General features: G+C 43.4%; 1 protein-coding gene and 2 pseudogenes across 2 annotated transcripts in view; 1 reads left to right on the top strand and 2 right to left on the bottom strand.

Annotated features, from left to right (window-relative positions):
* Positions 1-37: 37 nt before the first annotated feature.
* On the bottom strand, positions 38-22,093 carry LOC149975205 (uncharacterized; annotated as a pseudogene). Its single transcript, XR_016488939.1, has 6 exons — positions 21,959-22,093; positions 20,233-20,376; positions 10,379-10,508; positions 610-752; positions 426-484; positions 38-309 (listed from the first exon to the last, which is right to left on the bottom strand). The product of XR_016488939.1 is annotated as an uncharacterized LOC149975205 (transcript).
* On the bottom strand, positions 695-9,395 carry LOC149975206 (nuclear exosome regulator NRDE2-like; annotated as a pseudogene).
* LOC110497737 (calmodulin-1) overlaps positions 22,065-23,366 on the top strand; it is a 15,941-nt gene continuing 14,639 nt past the window's right edge. The window contains exon 1 of the mRNA XM_021574062.3: positions 22,065-22,548. The gene's annotated coding sequence lies outside the window, so the exon portion shown is untranslated. The remainder of the gene's footprint in view (positions 22,549-23,366) is intronic.

Raw genomic sequence — 23,366 nt, 5'->3', positions numbered from 1 at the left:
AAATATGGACATTTTTGAATTAACACATAATACAGCGTATGTGTAAAATCATTTATTCACACTGTTTGAAAAGTAAAATGCTATTTTTTCCTGAGGACACTGTTCTATTGGTCAGTGCACGACGTCTGGGTGTCCACAGTAGTGTCTGAGGAAGCCAGGCTCCTGTTGCACTGAGTTTTAGAGCCTCAGTCCTCCAGCAGTATGTCCACCTCCTCCATGGGAACTCTGTCTGAGCTCCTTCTCTGTCATCAGGTCCAGGAACTCCTGCACGTGCTCAGGAAAGAGCTGCACCGTGTCCATGTATAAACCCTGTGGATGAACACACGCACACACACGTCAGAAACAAGTTCATTTATTCTTACTAAAACACACCAAAGAGCTACTAATTATCACTGTTTCATCATTTCATCTGTCACTGTGCTCACCTTGGCCCATGGGACATCCTGGAGAGCACTCTTCCCTTCTCCACTTCCCCTTCTGACACCTATAGTACACAACAAAACACCTGACGTCAGCTTCAGCCATACTTCCAATGCTCCTTCATCATTCGGCTATTGGAACTGATAACTGGATAATGATTCAGGGGTATGTTTTAAAGAGGTGTCTTACCAGGAAGTTCATGTACATCCTCCACAGCAACGGACAGTGGGACCCCGTGCTCTGTTGCTATGGCGTTCTCAAACAGTGAGCGAATACGTTTGCTTAGGCCGTTCTCTGGAAGGTTGGAGAAGGTGTCGCCATAGCAACCAGACCTGCCAAGAAAGCAATAACAACTCCGAAAAATCATCCAGTTAGCTAACCCAATGAACTTCAATCTAAATGTGAGCTACTGCAGACTAGTACTATCTGTGTGTGTGTTCTGTTATCAACATTATTTGATTAAATTGATACTGATTAAAGTCTTCCATCCTCAGTGTTCCCATGTCTGTAGAGTCTACTAGCTGCTTCCTCTGCACTGATGGCGAACAGGCGCTAGCCTTGGTCACGCTGTGGAAGAAGCGGCATGCCCTGCCGCCGCTGTGGTAGGCACATAGAGCTGCCACGGGGGTGCACTCGAGGCAGAGCAGGCTTGCGCCGAGGTCAGCTCCAGTCTGAGATGGCTGACTGGGTACACGCGGGTGCTGCTGTGTTAGCACAGCAGTGCCGCCTGCTGGACAGCCAGGGCATCTCCCTCTGAGGCAGTAGAGCTCTGTGTCTGTGTGTCGCTCGCTGCTAGCTGACCCCTGGGCTGACATACTGGGGTGTTGCTCCAGCCTCTCCCTGGCCAGGCTGTAGACTGCATCTGCAGCATCAACCCCCACAGTCAGGAACAGGGCATACCACCCCACTAGTCCTTTGACCTGCCTGGCAGGGAGCTCACCACCGGCTGCTCATATGCCTTCCTGGGCTTCAGAACGGCCACTGGAGCCACCTGTCCAGTGAAGGGGGCATACGAACTACCCTCTGCTAGCTTGGTGAGGATAGAGACCGCTCATGAAGACACTGCGGTAGTGGTATTTGGTATTTTATTAGGATCCCCATTAGTTGTTGCAAAAGCAGCAGCTACTCTTCCTGGGGTCCACACAAAACATGAAACATAATACAGAATGACATAATACAGAACATCACTAGACAAGAACAGCTCAAGGACAGAACTACATAAAAGGCACACGTAGCCTACATATCAATGCATACAGACCAACTATCTAGGTCAAATAGGGGAGCGGAGTTGTGCCGTGAGGTGTCGCTTTATTTGTTTTTTGAAACCAGGTTTGCTGTTTATTTGAGCAATATGAGATGGAAGAAAGTTCCATGCATTAAAGGCTCTATATAATAGTGTAAGCTTTCTTTAACTTTTTCTGTATTTGTGGACTGTGAAAAGACCCCTGGTGGCATGTCTGGTGGGATAAGTGTGTGTGTCAGAGCTGTGTGTAACTTGACTATGCAAACAATTTGGGATTTTAAACAGATTAATGTGATACAGTCAGTCTCTCCTCAACTCTTAGCCAAGAGAGACTGGCATGCAAAGTATTTATATCAGCCCTCTGATTACAATGAAGAGCAGAACGTGCCACTCTGTTCTGGGCCAGCTGTAGCTTAACTAGGTCTTTCCTTGCAGAACTGCACCACACGACTGGACAATAATCAAGATTAGACTAAACTAGAGCCTACTTAACCTAGTGACAGTCTTCCCTGCCACTGCTCTGCCCGTACCCCCTCGCCAGGCCTCCTCCACTTACAATTACTTTTAATTCCTTCACGATTAGAAAAAGCCTTTCAAACCAAAGGAATTGCCCTTGGCTGAGCATATGGTTGCCTGACTCTAAAGCTTGTAGCTAGGGTAACCTGGCGTTACCTTGAGCTTCTCATACTGGATCCAGTGCAGTGAGAAGACGGATCTCTCCTGAGTAGAGAACAGAAACTCCTCCCCCTGCTTGCACAGCCAAGCCCCCCTCCTGGTGCCCTGCAGCGAAGTCATGTGACCCACGGGGCTGACGGGAAGGTCATCAGAGGTGAGTCAGGATCATGAACGTCTTCCAGCAGAGCCAGGTCATCCAGCAGCAGGAAGTGTCAGCAGGATTTAATAAATGTTTTCATCATCAATCTACACACAATACCCCCTAATGACAAAGCCAAAACAGGTTTTTAGACATTTTTGCAAATGTATTAAAAATAAAAATTTAAAATAATTTACATAAGGATTCAGACTCTTTGCGATAAGACTCATAATTGATATCAGGTGCATCCTGTTCCCATTGATCATCCTTCTACAACTTGATTGGAGTCCACCTGTGGTAAATTATCTATATCTATATAAAGTCCCACAGTTGACAGTGTATGTCAGAGCAAAATCCAAGCCATGAGGTCGAAAAAAAACATTTAAGGTCCCCAAGAACACAGTGGCCTCCATCATTCTTAAATGAAAGAAGTTTGAAACCACCAAGACTCTTCCTAGAGCTGGCCGCCCGGTCAAACTGAGCAAACGGGGGAGAAGGGCCTTAGTCAGGGAGGTAACCTAGAAATAGATGGTCACTCTGACAGAGCTCCAGAGTTCCTCTGTGGAGATGGCAGAACCTTCCAGAAGGACAACCATCTCAGCAGCACTCCACCAATCAGGCCTTTATGGTAGAGTGGCGAGGCGGAAGCCACTCCTCAGTAAACGGCACATGACAGCCTGCTTGGAGTTTGCCAAGAGGCACCTGAAGGACTCTCAGATCATGACAAACAAGATTCTCTGGACTGATGAAACCAAGATTAAACCCTTTCGCCTGAATACCAAGCTTCAGGTCTGGAGGAAATCTGGCACCATCGCTACGGTGAAGCATGGTGGTGGCAGCATCATGCTGTGGAGATGTATTTCAGCGGCAGGGACTGGGAGACTAGTCAAGATCGAGGGAAAGATGAACGGAGAAAAGTATAGAGACCCTTGATTAAAACCTGCTCAGGACTTCGGACGGGGGTAGAAGGTTCACCTTCCAACAGGACAACGACCCTAAGCCCATAGCCAAGACAACACAGTAGTGGCTTCTGGTCTCTGAATGTCCTTGAGTGGCCCAGCCAGAGCCTGGGCTTGAACCCGATCGAACATCTCTGGACAGAACTGAAAAAAGAGGTGCAGCGACGCTCCCCATCCAACCTGACAGAGCTTGAGAGGATCTGCAGAAAATAATGGGATGAACTCCCCAAATCGAGGCTGTAATTGCTGCCAAAGGTGCTTCAACAAAGTAGTGAGTAAAGGGTCTAAATACTTATGTAAATATGATATTTCAGTTTAATTTATTTTTATACATTTCTAAAAACCGGTTTTTGCTTTTCCATTATGGGGTATTGTGTGTAAATTTATGAGGGGAAATAACTATTTAATACATTTTAGAATAAGGCTGTGATGTAACAAAATGTGGAAAAAGTCAAGGGGTCTGAATACTTTCCGAATGCACTGTAAATAGCAACGCTAGGACCCATTTTTAATGGTAGATATATCCCAGGTTTGGCACCACTATCACCAGTGATTACAGCCAAAACCTGTAAGTCCGGGTCCTCCACCGATTGGCCTTTGGTTTTGTCTGCCCTCCACGGCAGACAATAGATGGCCTCATGTAACGTCTCCGCGTCCAACCAGATCCTCCACTTGGGCCAGGTCTTATCCTTCACCTCTGATTCCTCCTGATCTTTATCATCTTCATCATCTGTCACACAGAGGTTCTAAAGGTTAAAGGGATACCATTTGTATGTCTCTGTGTCCAGTATGAAGAAAGTTATAGGTCATTTTGTGAGCCAAGGCTAACTAGCATTAGCAGACACCCAACGCCAGTTAGCAACTTCCTTCAAATCCTATGCAGACATAAAAATGGTATCCACGAGTTCATCTGAGGAAGTTGGGGAAGTTGATAAAGGGCCTCATTGCCAAAATCCTGAAGTATTCCTTTAACATTACGACTTATATCGCCAACATTTCATTACGCTATGATGTTACTAGTGTAATTAGTGATACAACACAGGAAGGTTAAAGGGACACTTGTGGATACCATTTGTATGTCTCTGTGTCCAGTATGAAGGAGGTTAGAAGTCGTTTTGTGAGCAAACTTCATGTAACGTGTTACCACGTATATATTTATATTTAACATATATTTATATCAATCAATTCCTAAATAACACAGTAATTAACACTAAGCACAATCACAGAGTGGGTGGAGGAGTGGGAATGTCGGTTATTTCAACAATGTAATCATTTTATGGGTTGAGGGCAATTGTCTCTGTCTGCGCTGAGGTCAGCAGTTCTCCTGACAGGAAGAACATTAGGCTACACTGCAGGACAGCCTGCAGGACAGTAACAGGACCATGGCAGGACAGCATGTGTCTCTCTGCCATCAACATAATGCTGCCAGTGCACGTTTCTGGCTGCCATCAACAGAGTGCTGCAGTGATTAGCAAACCAGACCTCCATGGAGAACAGCAGAAACTCATTAGTGTAGAATTTAAGGTGGTACTGTTTAATACTGCTCTAATTTCTGGACAAATTGCTCAGATCATTTTCTAATAATCTGATGATTACAGAGTAAAGCCACAGGGAGTCTCTCTCTTCCTCATTAAAGGGGAACTGCACCCGCTGACTTGGCATAGTTTTTTGGCTCGCTCCTCAAGAAAGGCTGGCAGAAGCCAAACGTGAGTTGATTTGGGGGTGTGGTTTGATGTTGGTGTTTCTTGGGTGTGTCCTTGCCACCACCAACAAAACCCAGAAGTTTGTCAGAACCTTGCCCACAGCTGTTCACCAGTCCCAACGTCAACAGTGAGGAGGCGACTCCGGGATGCTGGCCTTCTACGCAGAGTTGCAAAAAAAAAAGACAAATCTCAAACTGGCCAATAAAAATAAAAGATTAAGATGGGAAAAAGAACACAGACACTGGATAGAGTAACTCTGCCTAGAAGGCCAGCATCCCGGAGTTGCCTCTTCACTGTTGACGTTGAGACTGGTGTTTTGCGGGTACTATTTAATGAAGCTGCCAGTTGAGGACTTGTGAGGCATCTGTTTCTCAAACTAGACACTCTAATGTACTTGTCCTCTTGCTCAGTTGTGCACCGGGGCCTCCCACTCCTCTTTCTATTCTGGTTAGCGCCAGTTTGCGCTGTTCTGTGAAGGGAGTAGTACACAGCGATGTACTCAACTAGTCTAAAGAAGGCCAGTTTTATTGCTTCTTCAATCAGGACAACAGATTTTAGCTGTGCTAACATAATTGCAAAAGGGTTTTCTAATGATCAATTATCCTTTTAAAATTATAAACTTGGATTAGCTAACACTGTGCCATTGGAACACGGGAGTGATGGTTGCTGATAATTGGCCTCTGTACGCCTATGTAGATATTCATTTTTTTTTTTATCTGCCGTTTCCAGTTACAATAGTCATTTACAACATGAACTATATCTACACTGTATTTCTGATCAATTTGATGTTATTTTAATGGACAATTTTTTTTTATATATTTCAAAAACAATGACATTTCTATGTGACCCCAAACTTTTGAATGGTAGTGTACAGTTGAAGTTGGAAGTTTACAAACGCTTAGGTTGGAGTCATTAAAACTCACTTTTTCCACCACTCCACAAATTTCTTGTTAACAAAGTTTAGTTTTGGCAAGTCGGTTAGGACATCTACTTTGTGCATGACACAAGTAATTTGTCCAACAATTGTTTTGAGACAGATTATTTGATTTATAATTCACAATTCCAGTGGGTCAGAAGTTTACATACACTAAGTTGACTGTGCCTTTAAACAGCTTGGAAAATCCCAGAAAATTATGTCATGGCGTTAGAAGCTTCTGATAGGCTAATTTACATAATTTGAGTCAATTGGAGGTGGACCTATTTCAAGGACTAACTTCAAACTCAATTCCTCTTTGCTTGACATCATGGGAAAATCAAAAGAAATCAGCCATGACCTCAGGAAAAAAATGTAGACCTCCACAAGTCTGGTTCATCCTTGGGAGCAATTTCCAAACGTTCATCTGTACAAACAATAGTACACAAGTATAAACACCATGGGACCACGTCATACCGCTCAGGAAGGAGATGCGTTCGGTCTCCTAGAGATTAACGTACTTTGGAGCGAAAGGTGCAAATCAATCCCAGAACAGCAAAGGACCTTGTGAAGATGCTGGAGGAAACAGGTACAAAAGTATCTATATCCACAGTAAAACGAGTCCTATATCGACATAACCTGAAAGGCTGCTCAGCAAGGAAGAAGCCACTGCTCCAAAATCGCCATAAAAAAGCCAGACTACGGTTTGCAACTGCACATGGGGACAAAGATCATACTTTTTGGAGAAATGTCCTATGGTCTGATGAAACAAACATAGAACTGTTTGGTCATAATGACCATCATTATGTTTGGAGGAAAAAGGGGGGGGGCTTGCAAGCCGAAGAACACCCTCCCAACCGCGAAGCACGGGGGTGGCAGCATCATGTTGTGTTGGTGCTTTGCTGCAGGAGGGACTGGTGCACTTCACAAAATAGATGGCGTCATGAGTAGTGAAAATGATGTGGATATATTGAAGCAACATCTCAAGACATCAGTCAGGAAGTTAAAGCTTGGTCGCAAACGGGTCTTCCAAATGGACAATGTTTGCAAATGTATAGAAAAAAAACATTTTAATATCACATTTACATCACTAAGTATTCAGACCCTTTACTGAGTACTTTGTTACAAGCTTGGCACACCTGTATTTGGGGAGTTTCTCCCATTCTTATCTGCAGATCAAGCTCTGTCAGGTTGGATGGAGAGCGTTGCTGCACAATTATTTTCAGGTCTCTCCAGAGATGTTCGATCAGGTTCAAGTCTGGGCTCTGGCTGAGCCACTCAAGGACATTCAGAGACCCGAAGCCACTACTGCGTTGTCTTCGCTGTGTGCTTTGGGTCGTTGTCTAGTTGGAAGGTGAACCTTCGCCCCAGCCTGAAGTCCTGAGCACTCTAGAGCAGGTTTTCACCAAGGATCTCTCTGCTCCGTTCATCTTTCCCTCGATCCTGACTAGTCTCCCAGTCTCTGCCACTGAAAAACATCCCCACAGCATGATGCTTCCACCACCATGCTGCACCTTAGGGATGGTACCAGGTTTCCTCCAGACGTGACACTTGGCATTCAGGCCAAAGAGTTCAATCTTGGTTTCATCAGACCAGAGAATCTTGTTTCTCATGGTCTGAGAGTCCTTTAGGTGCCTTTTGGCAAACTCCAAGTGGGCTGTCATGTGCCGTTTACTGAGGAGTGATTTCCATCTGGCCACTCTACCATAAAGACCTTATTGGTGGAGTGCTGCAAAGATGGTTGTCCTTCTGGAAGGTTCTGCCATCTCCACAGAGGAATTCAGGAGCTCTGTAAGACTGACCCTCGGGTTCTTGTTCACCTCCCTGACCAAGGCCCTTCTCCCAGTGATGGAAAAACTACTAAATACAACACTTTTTATGGATATCTTTAAGAAATGGCTTTCTTCTTGCCACTCTTCCATAAAGGCCAGATTTGTGCAATATACGACTGACTGATTGTTGTCCTATGGACAGAGTCTCCCACCTCAGCTGTAGATCTCTGCAGTTCATCCAGAGTGATCATGGGCCTCTTGGCTGCATCTCTGATCAGTCTTCTCCTTGTATGAGCTGAAAGTTTAGAGGGACGGCCAGGTCTTGGTAGATTTGCAGTGGTCTGATACTCCTTCCATTTAAATATTATCGCTTGCACAGTGCTCCTTGGGATGTTTAAAGCTTGGGAAATCTTTTTGTATCCAAATCCGACTTTAAACTTCTTCACAACAGTATCTCGGACCTGCCTGGTGTGTTCCTTGTTCTTCATGATGCTCTCTGCTCTTTTAACGGACCTCTGAGACTATCACAGTGCAGGTGCATTTATACGGAGACTTGATTACACACAGGTGGATTGTATTTATCATCATTAGTCATTTAGGTCAACATTGGATCATTCAGAGATCCTCACTGAACTTCTGGAGAGAGTTTGCTGCACTGAAAGTAAAGGGGCTGAATAATTTTGCACGCCCAATTTTTCAGTTTTTGATTTGTTAAAAAAGTTTGAAATATCCAATAAATGTTGTTCCACTTCACGATTGTGTCCCACTTGTTGATTCTTCACAAAAAAATACAGTTTTATATCTTTATGTTTGAAGCCTGAAATGTGGCAAAAGGTCACAAAGTTCAAGGGGGCCGAATACTTTCGCAAGGCACTGTACCTATAAAAACAACTTAACATGTAATTTAAAGTATTTTTACTTAAGTACTTTACACCACTGCCTTCTCCCCCGATTGCTCAATTTGGCCGGGCGGCCAGCTCTAGGATGAGTCTTGGTGGTTCCAAACTTTTTACAATTAAGAATGATGGAGGCCAATGTATTCTTGGGGACCATCTATGCTTCAGAAATGTACCCTTCCCCAGATCTGTGCCTCGACACAATCCTGCCTCAGAGCCCTACGGACAATTCCTTCAACCTCATGGCTTGGTTTTTGCTCTGACATGCACAGTCATGCACAGTCATGTGGGACAGGTGTGTGCCTTTCCAAATAATGTCCAATCAATTGAATTTACCACAGGTGGACTCCAATCAAGTTGTAGAAACATCAAGGATGATCAATGGAAACAGGACGGACCTGAGCTGAATTTCAAGTATCATAGCAAAAGGTCTAAATACTTATGTAAGGTATTTCTGTTTTGTTTATAAATTTGTAACAATTTCTAAAAACCTTTTTTCACTTTGTCATTATAGTGTATTGTGTGTAGATTGATGAGGAAAAAAAATATTTAATCAATCTTAGAATAAGGCTGTAACGTAACAAAATGTGGAAAAAGTCAAGGTGTCTGAATATTTTCCAAATGCACTGTAGCCATCTTACGTTTGGCTGCAGAGTTGGGATCCAACCCATTCATATTCTTATTAAATCTCAGTGAATCTGAGACAAAAGACAGGCGGGCCCTGAACATTTGGGTATAAGTAATTCCAAATCTGGTTGAGAAATATCACTAAATCCTATATGGTGTTACATTTGAACTATACAAAGCTCAATTGACCTAGACTATGTTCCAATATCCACTAAAGAATCTCTGATCAATTAAAACAGTTAATGCTGTGTTTTCCATGCAGACACACACAGCAACATGTCCTGGGGGGAGAGCGAGCTGTGAGCCACCGCAAACAGGCCATTATTAGTTCTTTCTCACACACACACACACACACACACACACAGAGCGGAAGCTTAGCCCCCAGACACATCCTTCGGAGGATCGCAAGCAACATTGTTCATAATTCAGCAGTTATTATAGCTAAGTTACTAAACACTCATTCGTATTCCATGCTTGAATATTTCATGAATATGAAACCTCTCAAAATGTTTTCTATTGTACCTCTCTATTTGGCCAGCTAGTTGTCAGTATAAACTCACAGAGGAAAGGGAGACCTCTCTCTCTCCCAGTACTTGATAAGGGTAATATTCCTCTACCTTTCTCTCAGCAGAAAGGGATTGGGCTGAGAAGGCCAGGGCTCAGTTGGATAGGAATTAGAATGCACCACTGCTGGTAAAAAGCCTCTATTAAAAGCTGGTCATGCATTTTAAATGCCCCGTTAGCAAAGTTTCCATGTAGAGATTAAAGTAAAGTGACAAGGCCCAGACCATAGCCTGAAGGGCACTCTCTGGATGGGTCCCCAGCACTGCTTTAATGCCTGTGACGGAAAACACACAGCCCTAGTCTAAGGTAAACACATCCCACTGGTGCACTGACTCTGGATAAACAGCCAATACGGTAACACAGACCCCCAATTCATCATGAGTCTATTCTGGAGAGAGCAACCAGCCAGATGCATATGTGTTCTTTGCAGAGGTACATGGGGAATGACTGTGTGTGTGTCTGTCTACCTGTTGTCTGGTGGATAGGTCCTTGACAGTGTCTTGAAGAAGGTCAAGTCCAGCAGGCACTGGAACAGGCGCACAGCCTTTTCTGAGTGGCCTGCATGCCTGAGGAAATGACACTGCTGGAGGAAGATGGCTGCAGATATAAAGACAGAGACAGAGAGAACATTCAATACCACATCATTAATCAGGCCATCTAATCTAGGCTTGGTTTTCTGTATTGTCATCGCTCCTCTGCCAAACTAACCCTGAATCAAATGTTAGATTATGGAGATGTTATTCTCAGATCGGCAGGTAAGGGTGCACTTGAGCGGCTAGATGTTCTGTACTTTTCTGCCATTGCAAATCGGAACGGCAGAATGGTACAGAACATCTAGCCGATCAAGTGCACCCTTACCTGCCGATCTGAGAATGACATCCTTATTGTACTCCTCTGTAAACTGGCCATCTCTTTATACTAGACGCAAAATCCACTGGTTGATACTCATTAACAAAGCCCTCTTGGGCCTCACTCCCCCCTACCCGAGATACCTATTGCAACCATCCTCCTCTATATACAGTAACCGATCTGCCACATTCTGTTAAAAGTCCCCAAAGCAAACACATCCCTGGGTCGTTCCTCTTTTCAGTTCGCTGCAGATAGCGACTGGAACACATCTGCAAAAAATGATAAAGCTGGAAAGTTTTGTCACCATCTCAGCTTTCAAGGACTCAATGGTGGACATTCTCACTGACAGCTGTAGCTGTTATGCGAGCCAATAACCTATACTGTTGATTGTGGTGTCTGTTTTCTGTCTGTCTGCTTGCGCTGCCATTATTTGTTGGTGCGGTCTGTCTATTTGTCTGCTCAGTAGGGCTATGTTGCTTGTACTGTGACAGTCTTTTTCCCTCGTGCTGTTGTCTGGCCTTAAAGTTGTTTGTGCCATGTATATTTTTGTTGTCATAGGTTTCCCTTCATGTAGTGTGATGATGTCTCTTGTAGTGAAGTGCTGTTTCCACTGTCTGTCTGCTGAGGCATCTGTGCTGTTGCCAAGTGTCTTCCGTCTGTGTTGTCCGTCTTGTCTTACTTTTTTTGTATTCCTGCCCCCTGCCCCACAGGAGGCCTTTTGACTCTTGCCGTGACACAAAGCACCCACTTCAATCCCACCTATTAGAACCAGCACAGGTCCATTCATTTAGTACGAGCTTTTAAAGATGAATATATCCTCAGACTTTGAGTGAAGAAAAAACTGAGTAGGATGAGGAAAATAAAGTGAGAGATGGCAGGAAAAAAGGTTTGAAAAGTAATAACAGATAGCTAATCTTTCCTGAATGAAAAATTCAGCAGGCGAATTAAAGGCACACATCCCTGAGGTCACATGAAATGGCAGCTTCTCAAAAGCGGCCTTCATTATTCATGAAATCCTTATCGAGTTATAATTAATGCTGCCGTCTCCTTCTCTACAAGTTGGGGTTTGCATTGCCCTGCCTTGTAGCCTGGTCCCAAATCTGTTTGCACTGTCTTGCTCAACACCTACAATCATTGGCATGACACTGACCATAGGAGTTGGCAAGACAGCACAAACAGATCTGGTACCAGGCTACCTGCCGTCAGCATTTTTCTAAAAGGAAACAAACAGTCAAAGATACTGACAGTCTCCCTCAGCGGAATGCAAGGAGCCCGGTGTAGATATATGACCAGCATTCTTATGTAGGCTATGGTCCAGTTTTAGCACATGCTGCTTATTCCATGCTTAGATCTCCCACACTGTTTGATCTGTCAACAGTGCAGCTGCAGAAACGCTCAAATATGTACTATCCAACCACAAGAGGGAGTCTGTGACCATCATATTATAACAAGAGAATCACTCAAATAAAAGCTTTCTGTACCTATCAAGTCGAGTTGAGAATACCAAAGATTCCACAAGTGATTACATGCATGTGTTGAACCTGAAACAGCTAGCCTGTTTTCTGAGTTGCAGCAGGTGATCTGTGAACCCAAATAGTTACAGTATGTTAAACAAAATTCCAGGTGACTTGAATAAGCGAGGCATCACTGGATAACATCAAAAGTATATCATGTTATTCCACCCTTAGACAACCAGTCATTGTTGTAATAACAGTAAGCTGTGGTAGACAGACAAATTGTTCCAGTAGGCTAATGAATGCCGAGTACTGGCTTCTGTTTGTCTAAATCTTATTATTTAGACGGGGGGGGAAAAGGATTGAATTGTTCCTGGAGTGCGTCCCATCCTTATCATTGTTCAACAGGCTAAAGCCCTGACAGGATAGTTCCAGGATCAGCCCAGTGGCAGCCCTACCCAGACTGACCGATGGCCAGCCAGTCTAACTAGATAATAGTTTCATTAGACAAATTGAGGGGCAGCTGCCAGAGGGCCAGGAGGCTAAGCCATCGCTGCAGTATTCATATCATGGATCAGCAGCGTGGACACTGGATATCCATTATCCTCCCTCTTTCTGCCTCTCCCACTCCCTCTCTCGTCTCTCCTTCTCCCGGGTCCTTTTCTCCTGTCAGTGGTCAGAAACATGACACAGCACAAACCTGTTTAGGGGTCTTCTCAGGAAGGTGAAAGATGTTACAGAAAGTTGCAGATATAACTGTCATTGTAGAAGGAATCATGCCAGTTCTATTTACGACATCTATCTGCACCATTCCACAACTTTCGCCTGCTGAGGCTCTGGTACTATGGCTCTGCTGCACCCATAGACATCTGGCAATGACATCATGATATAACCACAATAATGTAACTAGCTTTCTTCTTTTTTTTCTTACCTTTATTTAACTAGGCAAGTCAGTTAAGAACAAATTCTTATTTTACAATCACGGCCTACACTGGACAACGTTGGGCCAATTGTGCGCCGCCCTATGGGACTCCCAACCACGGCCGGTTGTGATACAGCCTGGATCCGAACCAGGGTGTCTGTAGTGACTCCTCAAGCACTGAGATGCAGTGCCTTAGACCGCTGAGCCACTCGGGAGCCCAGCTAGCCAGCTAACTCAATTTAGTCTATCACAAGAGATTACAAGCTCATCAAATCCATACCAAAGGCTTCTGAAAGGAGTTGAAAGATATATAAACATATATATATATATATATAAACACACACACACACGTCATCTATTAGCTGACCCCAGTAGAAGAATGACATAGCTCTCAATCACTCCCTCCATGTCTAGACCATCGAAACAATCCCTACAACATGATAGAGACAACGGCACCTTTCTCTTCCACCAAAATGACGACTCATCAACTCTTCTCTTCCACTCTCACGGTAACAGTGCAAACATGCAGAATGAACCACAAACAGTTCAATACAGCAGCAGCACATAACATACTGACGAGGAGAAACTTGAACCATAATTCTCGCTCTCTGTGTCAGCCCCTCTACAGGACGGCCCCTCTACAGGACGGCCCCTCTACAGGACGGCCCCTCTACAGGACGACCCTTCTACAGGACGACCCTGTGCAAACGAAGGATGAGAACAAAAAATCAGAACAGGCTTGAATGTACAGTATTATGTCCACAGAGCAGGCAGTGAGTGAGAAATTATGTTGCCACGAGCAGCAGGGCAGACATTGAGATGAATAAGATGCAAGACTTCGCTCTCACACAGGATCTGTACGTGAAACGGGTTCGCTACGCACTGTTCACAGTGTGGTAGCTAGAGCACCAAAACAGCGGAGAAATTGAGCGTCACGCGTCAACGCTCTTAGTTGCTGCGGAAATTGCCCCACTATGCCGTTTACTTTCTGCATCGACGCCATATCGCTGAGTCTACCTTAAATAAGTTATTCGTGCTAAATTGAATTTAAAACATAATAATATGTAGTGTATATTGCATGTGGCATGTTTTTCATCAGTGCCCGGCAGCACCCGGTGAGACAACATGCTCCCATCCTGCACTACCGCCAGTGTGCTCAGACACTTCCCGTACACCGTATTGACCTTTGACACATAGAAGGTGCTGAATGGCTTTGCACAAACAGCAGGTACTTCCTCCACAGTGGGGGGGGGGGCTGTTGGGGTGCAGGAACACCAGTTTCTTCCACTCCTTCAACAGAGCTGCTAACTCCCACAGCTCCCTGCACAGACGCAGTAGTTCCAGCTTTAACTCCACACAGATGGGGTTACTGTCCACCGCTCGATCCAAAATGCGTGGCCTCGCTGACCTCTTCTGGCGCTCTGTCTCATTCTCAGAGATGTCACCAAACACCCCGGGGGCACTCGCCACCTCGTCCTGTAATACAGATCGGGAAGTTATTATAATTTAAAAGTAATGATAGTAGCTAGTACATAATCATGTGAATTTTTTTGTATCACGACACATTTCCTGTTCTAGTGAAAAGGCCAGCAAAAACTATTTTGAATCCTAGTGAAATCTAATGTGATGTGATGACACTGATTGGTGTGGTGTGTAATTGTGGGGTTTTAACGTTGAATACCGAACCTGGAAGTGGACAAACTGCAGCCAGGTGTGTGTTTGGAGGTTTCCCTCAGCCTCCTGTTAAAGTCCTCCAACTTTTCAGCCAGCAGGGTGGTAGCATTGTCTCTGGGAGTAGAGGGTTTTTCCTCTGCCTTGCCCTGCTCCGCCTTCCCCTGAAGCCACAGGGAGGTGGAGAAGTCATACACCCCCAGCGGGTTGACCCAGGGGGCCTGGCCCAGGGCAGAACCACCCCCCTCAGCCTCACCTTCCAGGCAAGGGGGCACAGGGATGAAGGGTACGGTGGTAGTGACCTCTGGTGGTGGTCTAGGCAGTGTGGATTTGACCTCAGCAATCCTGTCTTGGAGCGCTACAGACAAATCCTTCAACCTCATGGCTTGGTTTCTCCTCCTCCATGCTTCACGGTGGGAACCACACATGTGGAGATCATCTGTTCACCTACTCTGCCGACACAACGGTTGGAACCAAAAATCTCAAATTTGGACTCATCAGAAGAAACGACAGATTTCCGTGTTTCTTGCCCCAAGCTAGTCTCTTGTTCTTATTGGTGTCCTTTAGTAATGGTTTCTTTGCAGCAATTCGACCCTGAAGGCCTGATTCATGCAGTCTCCTCTGAACAGTTGATGTTTAGATGTGTCTGTTGTTTGAACTCTGTGAAGCATTTCTTTGGGCTGCAATTTCTGAGGCTGGTAACTCTAATGAACTTATCCTCTGCAGCAGAGGTAACTCTGGGTCTTCCTTTCCTGTGGCGGTCCTCATGAGAGCCAGTTTCATCATAATGCTTGATGATTTTTGCGACTGCACTTGAAGAAAGTTTCAAAGTTCTTGAAATGTTCCGCGTTGACTGACCTTCATGTCTTAAAGTGATGTCGCTTCACTTTGCTTATTTGAACTGTTCCTGACATAATATGGACTAGGTATTTTGCCAAATGGGATATCTTCTGTTTACCAACCCTACCTTGTCACAACACAACTGATTAGCTCAAACCGTCATACAGTATGACGGTATTTGACTGTATTTTCTGTTTTTGATTAATAAAAGTTCGAAATTTGCTTTATGAGTAGTGCATGACAACACATATATTGTAAATTATTTGAATGGGTCCTTCTCCATTCTGATTGTTTTATACTGTTCAATTCAACTTCAACCTAAAATAATTTCCTGCATTTTCATCAATTTCTGCATTTCCTGCACTCATTTGAGATCATTTCCACACTGCCACGATATGGGGAAAAATACAGGATAGGAACCAAAGTGATTTTCAGTGTTTCCTCGGGGACCCTACAATCTTTGGCTACATTAAATCTTTATTCATATAGCCAACATATTCATGCGTCGCCTATTCCTCTTTGATTTAGAACAGGTGTGGGTGGCGTCCGGCCTCTGGGCCGTATACGGCCTACGAGATCGTTTGATCAGGCCCCCGAGCCAATTCATAAATACATTTGTTATAAAATTAATTATAAAAAGCTCTAGACATTGTTTTTCTACAATTTTTATGTATTTTTTAAATCCCTCACCCCTGATTTAGAAGATACTGTTGCACAAACAACAAGCTGATTTTAAGCCTCCACCAGAACTGGTATCAGGATGTATTAGCTAGCTACATTTGCTCTGACTCAGTACTTTATTAGCTAGTTAGTTAGACAGCTAACTAATGATTAGCATTAGTGGCTAACACAATTTAGCTTAACTTGCTAAGAAAATACAAACTAGCTGTTTGCAGGTGTAAGAAACACAAACTAATATTGTAATTATAGAATTCTTGTGGATTTATATTAAGATCAAAGTGGAAACAACATCGTTGTCATCAACATTGTTGCATGTGCTGCATTGACCATGCAGACTGAACAAAAGTGTCTCGTGGTCAAGCAACAACAAATGCGCTCCTTGAGTGACAGGGGGTGGGACTAGATCTGTGTGGAAAGCAGCATGGAGAGAGAGAGAGAGAGAAAGAGAGGGATGACTCAAGTTCGCTGACCCTCAACACTGGGGCCCCACAAGAGTGCGTGCTCAGCCCTCTCCGTACTCCCTGTTCACCTATGACTGTGTGGCCATGCACGCCTCCAACTCAATCATCAAGTTTGCAGACGACACAATAGTAGTGGGCTTGATCACCAAGAACGACGAGACAACCTACAGGGAGGAGGTGAGGGCACTCAGTGTGGTGTCAGGAAAACAACCTCTCACTCAACGTCAACAAAACAAAGGAGGTGATCGTGGACTTCAGGAAACAGCAGAGGGAGCACCACCCCCATCCACATTGAAGGGAACAGCAGTGGAAAAGGTGGAAAGTTTTAAGTTCCTGGGCGTACACATCACATAGAAACTGAAATGGTCCACCCACACAGGCAACCTCAGGAGGCTGAAGAAATTTGGCTTGTCACCCAAACCCCTGACAAACTTTTACTGATGCACAATCGAGAGCATCCTGTCGGGCTGTATCACAGCCTGGTAAGGCAACTGCACCGTCCTCAACAGCAAGGTTCTCCAGAGGGTGGTGCGGTCTGCACAAAGCATCACCGGGGGCAAACTACCTGCCATCCAGAACACCTACAACACCCGATGTCACAGGAAGGCCAAAAAGATCATTAAGGACAAGAACCACCCGAGCCACTGCCTGTTCACACCACTATTATCCAGAAGGCGAGGTGCATCAAAGCTGGGACCAAGAGATTGAGAAACAGCTTCTATCTCAAGGCCATCAGACTGCTAAACAGCAATCACTAACTCAGAGAGGCTGCTGCCTACGTTGAGACTCAATCACTGGACACTTTAATAAATGGATCATTGGTCACTTTAAACAATGCCACTCTAAATAATGTCTACATATCTTAAAATACTCATATCACATGTATATACTGTATTGAGACCCAATCACTGGACACTTTAATAAATGGATCACTAGTCACTTTAAACAATGCCACTTTAAATAATGACACTTTAGTAATGTTTACATATCTACATTACTCATATCACATGTATATACTGTATTTTATACCATCTACTGCACGTTGCCTATGCCGAACGGCCATCGCTCATCCTTATATGTACATATTCTCATTCCCCCTTTATATTTGTGTGTTTTAGGTAGTTGTTGGGGAATTGTTAGATTACTTGTTAGATATTAGTGCACTGTTGGAACTAGAAGCAAAAGCATTTCACTACACTCGCATTAACATCTGCTCACCATGTGTATTTGACCAATAAAATTTGATTTGATGCAGCGGGTTAAAATATAAAAACAGATGTTACATATGGCGTATCACATTTGACAAACCAAACATAAAAATTCCGTTATAGAAGGTAAAGTAAAAACCCAAACCGTTCCGTGCATAAATACCGGTATATAGTAAAATACGGTATACCGCCCAGCCCTAGCTCAAACGCATTAAGAAATTCCACAAATTAACTTTTAACCAGGCACACCTGTTAATTGAAATGCATTCCAGGTGACTACCACATGAAGCTGGTTGAGAGAATGCCAATGTTGTGCAAAGCTGTCATCAAGTCAAAGGGTGGCTACTTTGAAGAATCTTAAATATAAAATAGATTTTGATTTGTTTAACACTTTATTGGTTACTACATGATTCCATATGTGTTATTTCATAGTATTGATGTCTTCACTATTATTCTACAATGTAGAAAATAGTACAAATAAAGAAAAAGCCTGGAATGAGTAGGTGTGTCCAAACTTTTGACTGGTACTGTATGTAAATATGATATTTCTGTATTTAATTTTTCAAAACATTTGCAAAAATAAAAACATGGGGTATTGTGTGTAGTGTAGATGGTTCAGAAACAAATCTATTTTAAATTCAGGGTGTAACAACAAACCGTGGAATAAGTCAAGGGGTATGAATCTTTTCTGAAGGCACTGTATATTTGTATTCTTCTTTCCACTCTGTCATGTAGGTCATTATTGTGGAGTCACTACAATGTTGTTGATCCATCCTCAGTTTTCTACTATCAAAGCCAATGAACTCTGTAGCTATTAAAATCTCCAATGGTCCCATGCTTATTAAAGGTATATTCAATGTCGGATTTGTTATTGTTACCCATCTACCAATCACTGCCCTTCTTTATGAGGCTTTCAAAAAGCTCCCTGGTCTTTGCAGTTGAATTTGTGCTTGAAATTCAATACTTTACTGACGTACCTTACAGATGTTGAATGTTTAGGGGACAGAAGAAGGGTAAGTCGTTCAAAAATCATGTCAACCCCTATTATTTCACACAGAGTCCATATAACTTATGTGATTTGTTAAGCCAAATTTTACTTCTGAACTAATTTATGCTTGCCTAAACAGAAGGAATGAATACTTACAGTATGCAACAATTATATTTTAGTTAATACATTTGTATTAATTTGTAAAGATTTGTATCATTGTCTTTTCACTTTGACATTATGGAGTATGTTGTGTAGCTCAATGACAAGATATTACAATTAAATCTTTTATTTTAATCCCAATTTCTAACGCAACAAAATGTGAAAAAAGTTCAAGGGGGTGTAGACTTTCCACAAGCACTTTCTATATACCCCTCCACAAGCACTTTCTATATACCCCTCCACAAGCACTTTCTATATACCCCTCCACAAGCACTTTCTATATACCCCTCCACAAGCACTTTCTATATACCCCTCCACAAGCACTTTCTATATACCCCTCCACAAGCACTTTCTATATACCCCTCCACAAGCACTTTCTATATACCCCTCCACAAGCACTTTCTATATACCCCTCCACAAGCACTTTCTATATACCCCTCCACAAGCACAAGCACTTTCTATATACCCCTCCACAAGCATACATCCTATTATTAAACTCACTAGGGCATATGGCTTATATCTAAGAAGCGCTCTGACAGGAAGGAAGGTATTTACAGCAGGTGAACTCTTTCACTTCCGCACCCTGACTGTGGGCTGCAGGCAGGCAGAGGGCTGAAGTAGTAAAACCACCTGTGAGATATGGATTACTGCAGGGCTGCAGACCCAAAACTCTCAGTGCAGCATTTATTATCAACCCCCCCCCCCCCCCCCCCGTGATGATGCGTACTGTAATGAAGGCTCTGGCACCTGCAGCTGGAGCTGACTGACTCCCACTCTGACTGACCTTGAGTTGGGAGCAGAACCAGGCTGCTGGCCAACAGATACCCTTTCCACACTATTGTGCCAACCTGAACCAGACTGTGCTGGCTCAGATATTTTATTTGCCAGGCTAGTGCAGTATCGTTTAGCTTGGCTCAGCTCTGTTCAGCTCACTAGCATGGACAGGGTAAGAGTGGGCAGATGATGGCTGATGAGCGGCTACACAAGAGCTGATATGGCTGTAGTGGTGCAGAGATGAGGGGGGAGTGAAGGGGAGAGACGGAGAGTGGAATGTGCTGCAGTGGTGCAGTGGAAGGGAGGTTACCTACCTAGCGATGTCTTCTCTGTAGAGCGATTTGTACTCCAAGTTGGAAAGGTCTGCTCTTCTGTCCACGCAGAAGGGCCAATCAGTGGGGGTCTAGAGGTCGTCCAGCCACACAAAAGACCCCTCCAGCAGACACTGCACCTCCTCACTATAGACAGAAAGAACAACACCGTTAGGATCAATGCAGAGTATACACCTCTAAAGAAGAGTTGGCTGACATGTAACAAGTTAGTGTTTTCATGATTGTATAAAAATACAATACAAATACAATAAGAGTAGAGTACATAGCTCAAATATAATGGTGTACTTTAAGTCAGAAAACATTGATAGTAAAGCACAGATTAGTTGTAAAACATTGGTAGTACAGTACAGAACAGATCCAAAACATAATCCTAACATTAGGCTAATTTAACTGTAGCTTCAAAGATGAGTTACACAAGTCTCCTGTTTAGGAGTCAGTCCCTGAAAGAGAGGCATAGAGACGTGTGTGTGTGTCGTAGTTAGTTCAGAGTCTGTCAAAAAGAGCTCCTTCAACTGGCAGTCCGCCTAGACACCCAGAGTAGACTTCCTGTAACGTACTGGGCCACAGACACTGAATCTCAGTCCTACCCAGCAACAACTAGTACAGTATTACCAGTCATGGGCAAGTATTTAAAAAGCATCCTAGGGTAGGAGTGCTGGTCTAGGAACAGTTCACCCCTTGTCCAACTGATCCTATATCAGCACTCCTACTCTGATGCTTTATACATTTGAGCCCAGTCCTGAAATCCCTACCAGAGCATGTAGACCTGAGTGACTGGGTCTCACTGGGAACAAAGGAAGTGAGGTCATACGTGTGAGGAGTACTCTCAGCCTTTTTCAGGAGATCACTGGGGTAGATAGTATTTGAATGTGAGCCACTGCTTGCTGTAGAGGGTTCTCCATTCTTCTTCTTGTGCTTCTTCTTTTTATTATTTTTATTCTTCTTGGATGGGTAGCCATTCTTATCCTCCCTATCTGTTGTCTGTTCAGAAATGTTAGGAGTAAACATTTAAGTACAAATACCACAAGCTATTGACTTTTGGGTGAAACTCAACAACGGTCAATGCTCAGATCATATCATCCCACATCCCAACATTCAAAGCCACTCGATAAAACCTCCAGTGCTTCTCAAAGAGGGCAGAATGCCTTATCCTGTCTCCTGTACAATGGAGCATGAAATACTATTCTGTCCCAGAGGTAGGGAAATAACTGAATAACGATTAAAGAATTTTATGATAATAACACAACATCTTGTTTCTGCTGGTTGTGTCTCATTGGCTTTCTCAGTGGCTCGCTGGTGGACAGAAAGAACATCGTCGGTGCAGAAACTTTGATTGCTCAGCCATTCTAGTTCCGAGGAGAGAGAGGAGGCATGTCTAATCAATCGCAATTAGTTCTCGCACTGTGTCCATGGGTTAGGGTTTTGCATTTTGGGGGGACGTTAGCTATGTTACGAGCAGACTGTGTTACCGATGGCAAAGACACTTAGCTAGCTATAGTAAAATTGTGTTGGGAGCTATTTAGCTAACAAACTAGAGAAACTGTCAAGCTGACACTGACAGCTCTTTTAATACGTTCTGTCAAAGGCTGAAACGTCGCACTTGCGTTTACTTTCACTAGATCTCTCTTTCAAAGTCCTGGGCCGTCACAGAAAGAGGGTTAGCTGGTTCACACATCCACTAAACATAAATAAACATTTTTGGTATTACCTTTAGGTGCATTCTCAGGTTTTGTATTTGATAATCTTACAAAAGCTGGAAATAGAGCCATGTGTTGTTCTCCTCTGCATGTAAACAGTCGGATAAATATGACGTCATCTCGGACGCGACTGTGGTTTGTTGGATGGGTAGTAGCTATAATTTTAGGCTAAATCATGTTATCTTTAATGCACATTTTATGATTTAGTTTAGCCTATTCATCTTTGAGCATGAATCAATCAGTCACTTCCATAGACTGATTAAAGCGTGAATGTTGTTGGGATTCATCGTTAATGCAATGGTTTGCCAGTCCATTGATTGTTGCAGGCTGCGAGGTAATTGTCTAAAATCAATCATCATTACTATTAAACAGTTTGTTTAGCCATAGTAAATTAGTAAAGCTTGATTTTTGTATCCAGTACTGGTCTAATTTACAAAATAGACTTGGAATCAGCACAAGCTTTCTAATATTGTAATTCTATATTCCTTCATCGAAACCCGTCATTTAAAATTCCGCGACTACATGTTCCGTGTATGTTTGCGGTGACCAATCGCCAATCACCACCACTCCTCCCGAAAAACTCAAATCGAGCCCTTGCCAGGTGAGGAGGAAACATTTTGACAAACTACAAAGACTGAAAGAAACGTCTTGTCGTAAGCAATTATTACCGTATTGCTAAAATACTCTGTGTTACAATGTAGACTGTCCGGTTACACCATTTTCCAAAACCACTGAGGTAACATTAGGCGCCATTGCTTGACGCATTGCAGATCCAACGTAGCCAATCTTAGGCGCTCGTACAGTGAACAGAATATTGCAGGTCCACAGTAGCCAATGAGGAGCGCCGTCTCAAAAATAACCGCAATTTCTCCAGCGTCAACAAAGAGACAGGCCCGTGTGTTCTAAAGTATTCTTCCGCAGAGATAAAACTGCGTTGCAAAAAGTAGAGCGCCCGTGTTCCATCTCGAGCTCATCAGAAACCTGCCAATTCATAGGCACGGGTTGCATTGAGTACTTTACAGTGCACAGACATGCATTTGTCGAAGTAAACTACAATCTGTACTGTTTGCCATATGACCAAAGCCGCTGCCACAACCTATTCTCTGCCTATGTCAACAATTGACTGTTTTTTTGCAACTGTTTTTTTGTAAATATGACACCTTATGTGTTAGGGTTTTTATTATCACAAACAGCATGCAGAATTGAGATACACAACCTAGTAATTATTTGCATACACCGATCAAAATACAAATGCATGAACTGAATATATGCTTTTCACTTTATTTGAGAATAACAAAGAATAGGCTATAGATATTGAATATGGATCCCCTACTAAGGCATGCTCTCTATAATTTCATTATTAGAAGAAATTACAGATTTAGGATATTATGAAATCTTCTGGAAACAAGTTGGTTCTGA

The sequence above is a fragment of the Oncorhynchus mykiss genome, chromosome 19 (genome assembly GCF_057628025.1).
Source record: "Oncorhynchus mykiss isolate SJ-2025 chromosome 19, ASM5762802v1, whole genome shotgun sequence".
NCBI lineage: Eukaryota > Metazoa > Chordata > Actinopteri > Salmoniformes > Salmonidae > Oncorhynchus > Oncorhynchus mykiss.
The sequence above is the reverse complement of the archived record's forward strand: the minus strand, read 5'-3'. Positions and strand labels throughout refer to the sequence as shown.